The sequence below is a fragment of the Carlito syrichta genome, unplaced genomic scaffold (genome assembly GCF_000164805.1).
Source record: "Carlito syrichta isolate Samal-C Ts95f unplaced genomic scaffold, Tarsius_syrichta-2.0.1 Scaffold239038, whole genome shotgun sequence".
In the NCBI taxonomy this organism is placed as follows: Eukaryota; Metazoa; Chordata; class Mammalia; order Primates; family Tarsiidae; genus Carlito; species Carlito syrichta.
Window position 1 is genome coordinate 494,556 of NW_007183134.1, and position 6,997 is coordinate 501,552.

General features: G+C 45.4%; 1 pseudogene across 1 annotated transcript; it reads left to right on the plus strand.

Moving 5' to 3' along the window:
* Positions 1-834: 834 nt before the first annotated feature.
* Positions 835-2,230, plus strand: LOC103253592 (annotated as a pseudogene). The gene has a single exon (XR_002481583.1). The product of XR_002481583.1 is annotated as an actin, cytoplasmic 2-like (transcript).
* The last annotated feature ends 4,767 nt before the right edge of the window (positions 2,231-6,997 follow it).

The window sequence follows — 6,997 nt, forward strand, 5'->3', positions numbered from 1 at the left end:
AATTATAGGCGTGAGCCACCGCACCTGGCCTGGAATGTCTTAAAGTGCACTTCTATAGATCATCTTATGTAGTCTTCCCAGGCCTATAGGACAGGCAGACAGTTACCCTTGTGTGAGAGACGAGGGAGTAAGTTCTAGCGTCAGCAAATGTCTGGTCCAGAGCTAGACCAGACGTTTGCTGATTTCTAGTCCCGAGTACTCCACAATACCACACTGAAATCCTGGAGGATGAGCTCAAAGGCAAACAGGAAGAATCACAAGAGGTCTCAGTCTCCCCATATCCTGGGTTCCTAGAAATTCAGTCTGAAGGTCAGTCATACTTTGTCTTTGAACTGCAGGCAGGGAACTCCGGCTCCTGATTTCAAGGGAAGTAAGCAAACAGCCCATCTGGGGAGTGGGTAGAAAGAGTCAAAAGTTGCAAATTAGCACGATTTGTCTCTGCTTAACATGAAACTGGAATATTTCAACAAAAGAAAAATTTTAGGAGCTGATATAATGAACAAACTTGGATAAAATGGAACAGTAAAAATGTCACAATTCTACATGTCTATAAAACCTTGCAATACAAACTTTTCCATTCTTTAGCATGCTTGGAAAATATCTAAATTAACTAGAGCACCATGAAAGCGTCGAGCTAACCTGTTCAGGGTGAAAATGAATATAACAAGAACGTTCGTGTTTTGTGACAAAGAAAAAATTCACCTCAACTAGGCACAAAAAGATGCTTCAAAAACTCCTAAAAATAATGAACAATTGAAAATACCTGCTCACTTGCTGCCACTGGCCCACGCTCTGTGCTCTGTCGCCCTGTCGCCTGCATCTCTGCTGATCGCAATGGAAGAAGAAATTGCCTCGCTCGTCATTGACAATAGTTCTAGTATGTGCAAAGCTGGCTTTGCAGGGGACAACGCTCCCCAAGCCAAGTTCCCCTCCATCGTGGTGTCTCCGACACCAGGACGTTATGGTGGGCATAGGTCAGAAGGATTCCTACGTGGGCGATGAGGCCCACAGCAAGTGAGGCATCCTGACTCTGAAGTATCCCATCGAGCATGGCATCATCACCAACTGGGATGATATGGAGAAGATCTGGCACCACACGTTCTACAATGAACTGCATGTGGCCCCCGAGGAGCACCCGGTGCTGTTGACCAAGGCCCCCCTGAACCTTAAGGCCAATAGAGAGAAGATGACCCAGATCATGTCAGAAACCTTCAACACCCCAGTCATGTATGCGGCCATCCAGGTCGTGCTCTCCGTGTACGTATCTGGTCGTACCGCTGTTATTGTCATGGACTCTGGAGATGGGGTCACCCACACAGTGCCCATCTACAAGGGTTATGCCCTCCCTCATGCTATCCTGCATCTGGACCTGGCTGGCTGGGACCCGACTGACCACCTCATGAAGATCCTCATAGAGTGCAGCTACGGCTTCACCACCACAATTGAGCAGGAGATTGTGTGTACAACTGAGCGGGAGATTGTGTGTGACATCAAAGAGAAATGTGCTACGTTGCCCTGGACTTCCAGCAGGAGATGGCCATCGCCTCATCTTCCTCCTCCCTGGAGGAGAGCTGCCTGATGGCCAGGTGATCACCACTGACAATGAGAGGTTCTGGTATCCAGAGGCACTGTTCCAGCCCTCTCCTTCCTGGGCATGGAATCCTGCGGCATCCACGAGACCACCTTCAACTCCATCATGAAGTGTGACGTAGATATTTGCAAGGACCTGTACGCTAACACAGTGCTGTCTGGTGGCACCACCATGTACCTGGGCATTGCTGAAGGATGCAGAAGGAGATCACTGCCCTGGTGCCCAGCACCGTGAAGATCAAGATCATTGTTCCCCCTGAGGGCAAGTACTCAGCGTGGATCGGTGGTTCCCTCCTGGTCTCCCTGTCTACTTTCCAGCAGATGTGGATCGGCAAGCAGGAGTACAAAGAGTCGGGCCCCTCCATCGTCCACTGCAAATGCTTCTAAACAGACTGCGAGCAGATGTGTAGCATTTGCTGCATGAGTTAGTTCATAAGTATAAATTTGCCCTGGCAAATGTATACACCTCATGCTAGCCTCACGAAACTGGAATAAGCCTTTGAAAAGAAATTTGTCCTTGAAGTTTGTATGATATCAGCACTGGATCGTAGAACTTGTTGCTGTTTTTGACCGTGTATTCAAGTTAACTGTTCCCTTGGTATTTGTTTAATATCCTGTACATATCTTTGGTTTAAACCCTTCGTACACATATGACTCAGTCACTTCATGGCTGAGGTGAGAACACGCTTATGGAAGAGAAGTCTGTGATCTGTGAATCTGCATGACCAAGAGGTTTGATCTGTGCTGGGTATTAATGTGTCGGAGTTGAGTATTCCAAGATTTCTCTAGAGGTTGACAAAAGCTGAACACGCTATCATTTCTGTCATGCCAGCCGGTCTAACAGGGTTGGAAAAGACCCAGTTTCCTAACTTAGGACCCAGTTTCCTAATTGTTTTCCTGCCAGAACACCGTGGGTTGTTACTTGCCTTTAGTTAGAAATGGTTTGCATTTACACCTGTAAATTTATTCATCCTTTTAATTTATGTAAGGTTTTTGTACGCAATTCTTAATTCTTTAAGAGATGACAGCAGATTTTGGTTTTTTACTGATATGTGAGAACCTTAGGCCCCAGCAACATGTCATTGTGTAAGGAAAAATAAAGTGCTGCAGTAAAAAAGAAAAAAGAAAATGCCTAAATGTCAAGCAATAGTTAAGCAAAATTCTAAATAATAGCAGCATTCTGATTGCAATTCTATAAAACAAGCACATGTGCAAACAAGAGGCATACATTAGAAAACAGTAGCGCTCAGGAGATGAGAGGGTGGGTGGGGTGGGGTGTTGTAGGTAGATGAAGAGTTTAGGTCAGGTTCAGGGTTGGCTCACATTCTTCCCTCCCACTTACTGGCATTGACATCTTGGGCAAATTTTGTCATCTGAAAAATAGAGATAGTAATAGTGCTGACTTCATTCATTCAGCAAGCACTTCTTGAGTTGCTGCTAAGTGCCAAAGATATGCAACTAAATGAGAAAGACATATGATGGTCTCCACCTATGTAGAACATTCAGTCTGGAAAAGGCACACAAAAAAGGGGAAAAGTCATAAATTTAATAAATGCTATAAAGGAAACAACCAGTTGCCAAGATAATGAGAGAACCAGGCATTGAGTGGGAAGGTTTTGCTAAGTTTGGGAAGGTTTTGCGAAGAAGGTTTGTTGTAAGCACTAAATCAGCCAGTATATTTAGGTCACCAGCACTCTGCTTAGCACATGTCAAATGATCCATGGAAATGAACTCTTATTTTGATCATTTATCTAATACTATTCTGTTTTCCAATTAAAAAAGAAAAAAACGAGCTTGATTATGAGCTCAAAACCAGAACTCAGACAGAGTAAAATGGGTCAGAGTCAAGTTTTCAAAACCACTTGTGAAATCTTGTTGAATTACAGATTCTATTTCAGTAGGTCTAGGTGGGTTGGAGGCCCAAGTTTCTGCATTTCTTTTCTTTTCTTTTCTTTTTTTGAGTTGGAGTCTCACTCTGTCGCCCAGGCTGGCTTGCAGTGGCATGTTCATGTCCACCACATCCTCGACCTGCTGGGCTCAGGCAATCCTCCTGCCTCAGTCTTCCAAGTAGCTGGAACTACAGGCACATGCCACCACGCCTGGATAATTTTTTGATTTATTTTAGAGTTGAGGTCTCACCAAGTTGCCCAGGCTTGTCTTGAACCCCTGGACTTAGTCAATCCTCTCACTTCAGCCTCCCAAAGTACTGATATTACAGGTGTAAGCCACAGCGCCTGACTGAGTTTCTGCATTTCTAACAAGCTCTTGGTGACGCTGATGTTGCTGGTTGGCAGAGCACACTTTGAGCCGCAAGTATCTTGCTTGCTTGCTCTCCATCTTTCTGCGAATGGAAATCAACAGAGGCATTTAAAAAATATTGATGCTGATTTCCACCCTGAGACGTGATTCAAATGGTATGGGGTACAGCTTGGACATCCAGATTTATTAAAAAACTCTCCAGGCCGGGCTCGGTGACTCAGCCTGTAATCCTGCACTTTGGGAGGCCGAGATGAGTGAATTGCCTGAGCCCGAGGGTTCACAACCCACCCGGGCAACTTGGCGAGACCTCATCTCTACAATAAATCAAAAAATTAGCCGGGCGTGGTAGCACACCCCTGTCGTTCCAGCTACTTGGAAGGCTGAGGTGGAAGGATCGCCAGAGGCCAGCAGGTCGAGGCTGCGGTGGCCGGGAGCGGCCACTGCACTCCAGTCTGGGCGACTGAGTGAGACTCCAACTCAAAAAACAATAAAATAAAATAAAATAAAATAAAAAACTCTCCAGATAATTCTAATGTGTAGCAACATTTCAGAAACACAGTTAGACTGACCTGTCCCTACATGTGGGTGATTCAAATTCTGGTCATTGGTGGCTGAGCAGGCTGGAGGAGCCAATACAGGGGCGTATGGTCCCAGGTAGCAACATGAAGTGCAACCTGGCAAGTGTTTTCCTCATTTCCTGACACCCACATAGCAAGGATCTAACCATGATGCCCAGAATATGGGGCAAGAATCTGCTTCTCTGGAAGACCGATGCAAGCAAGGCTGTCTCTTAGTTCTAAAGGATCTGAGATACTAGGCAGGGACTTGAGCATAGTCGCCTCACACCAGGATCCAGGCACTAAGCCTGGAGTATAAAGTTGGGGACTTGGGCACAAGGTAAGAGACGACAGCTCAGTTACTAAGATAGGTTACAGGGTCAGAGTCTGATCCGAGATAAAGCTAGAAGGGCTGAGCCATAGAAGTTCTTTAAGCTCTCACGGCTAGAAATTAGATAGTTAAGCGATTAAGCCTTAGGCAGGGGTAAGAGATGGCAGGACTAGCAAAGAGGGAAAATCAGGGGTGAGAGGCAGAATAACGGACCCCCAAAGATGTGCACATCTTAATGGCTGGAACCTGGGAATATGTAATATTACACAACAAAAGGGGCTTTGCAGATGTGATTAAATAAGCATCTTGAGATGGGGTGATTACCCTAGATTAGCCAGGCGGATCCATATAATTGATAGAAGTCCTTAAAAGTGAAAGGGACTAGCCTGGCATGGTGGCGTATACCTGTAGTTCCAGCTACTTGGAAGGCTGAGGTGGAAGGATCACCCAAGCCCAGCAAGTCAAGGTTGCAGAGGCCATGAGCGTGCCACTGCACTCCAGCCTGGGTGACAGAGTGAGACTCCAAATCAAAAAAACAAAAGTGCAAGGGAGGTAGGAAGATCAGTCTCAGTGATTCACCATGAGGACTCAACTTGCCATCGCTGACTTTGAAGTTGGGGAGGGGGTCATGAGTCAAGAAGTCTGGGCAGACTAAATCCTGGAAAGACGAGGACGCAGATTCTCCCCAGAGCCTCCAGAAAGAAGCAGCTACAAGGACATCTTGATTTTGGCCAAGTGAAACTCATTTTGGACTTCTAATTTCCAGAATTACAAGATAATGTATTTGTGTTGTTTTAAGCCACAAAGCATGTGATAATTTGTTACAGCAGCATTAGGGAACTAATATAAAGACTGTGTCCCAGAAATCGAGTGGAGAAATGTTAGGGCAAAAATGAGTGGCTGTATCAGAATCTAAGTAAAGACTGAAGGTTCCATTTGTGTCTGTGATAAAAAAAAGGGGGGGGGGAGAAGGAAGAATTTGAAGAAATTACATGAACTATTTGGGGATAAGAGGAGTAAGAATTAGAAGGCTCAGAGGACAGCAGTGGAGAATCTGGGACCTGGAGAGGGACAAGATTGCCATACTGAGGGACCGTAAGGTTTATAAGCTTTGATTTTCAAGCAAAAAGTGCTATAAACTCTGTGAACAATTTGGTCAACACAGCTATAAAGTGGTACGCAGGATTCCATTTATAGCCCTAGATGACAGACTGCTGGTTGCTTCCTGAAGTCTACGCTCCTCTCCTTCAGAGAACTTGGTCACCCAGGTGGGCACTGCATTGCCAGCCTTCCTCAAAGCGAGGTATAAGTCTATATTCATCTGCTCAGGCTGCTATCACAAAATATCACTGACGGGTGACTTAAAAAACAGAAATTTGACCAGGTAGGGTAGCTCACTCCTATAATCCCAGCTTTGGGAGGCCAAGGTGAGAGGATTGCCTGAGCCCACAGGTTTGAAGCTAGCCTGGGCAACTTGGCAAGACCTCATCTCTACAATAAATCAAAAAACTTAGCTGGGTATGGTGATGTATGCCTGTAGTTCCACCTACTTGGAAGGCTGTGGTGGAAGGGTCAACCAAGCCCCGTAGGTCAAGGCTGCGGTGGCTGTGAGTGTGCCACTGCACTCCAGTCTGGGTGACAGAGTGAGACTCTGATTCAAAAAAACCCAGAAAAAACAGTAATCTATTTTCTTACAGTTCTGGAAGCTAGAAGTCCCAGAGCAAGTCCTGGTAGGATTCAATTTCTTCCTGGCTTGCAGGTAACCACCTCCTCACTGTGTCCTCACTTGGTAGAGAGAGAGAGCTCTGTAAGCATCTACTCTTTTGTTAAAGAAAAATAAAATGTTTTTCTTTGTTTTAGAGACAAGGTCTTGCTATGTTGTTCAGGCTAGTCTCAAACTCCCACCTCCAAAATGCCGGGACTACAAGCATGAGTCATTGCGCCCGGCCTTAGTGTCTCTCCTTATAAGGACACACTAATCCACTGTACAGGACATCTATGGGATGGTCTAACCTCACTCCTGCAAACTTTCTGAGAGTTACCTTCCCATGGCTCTGTGGTTATCAGAAGAATGCCCAATCTGTACACATGACCTTTCTCCGACCTACTCCCTGTGGCTTGGCCAATCACAGTCATTATCTGAGACCCTTACTCAAAGCAGGGTTTACCTGAGCCTTAACGCCATCTTGGTTTTCAACTCTTTCTTTTATTCACGTGCCAATAAACTTTCCTCTTTCTTTAGCTATTTTTTTTTTTTTTT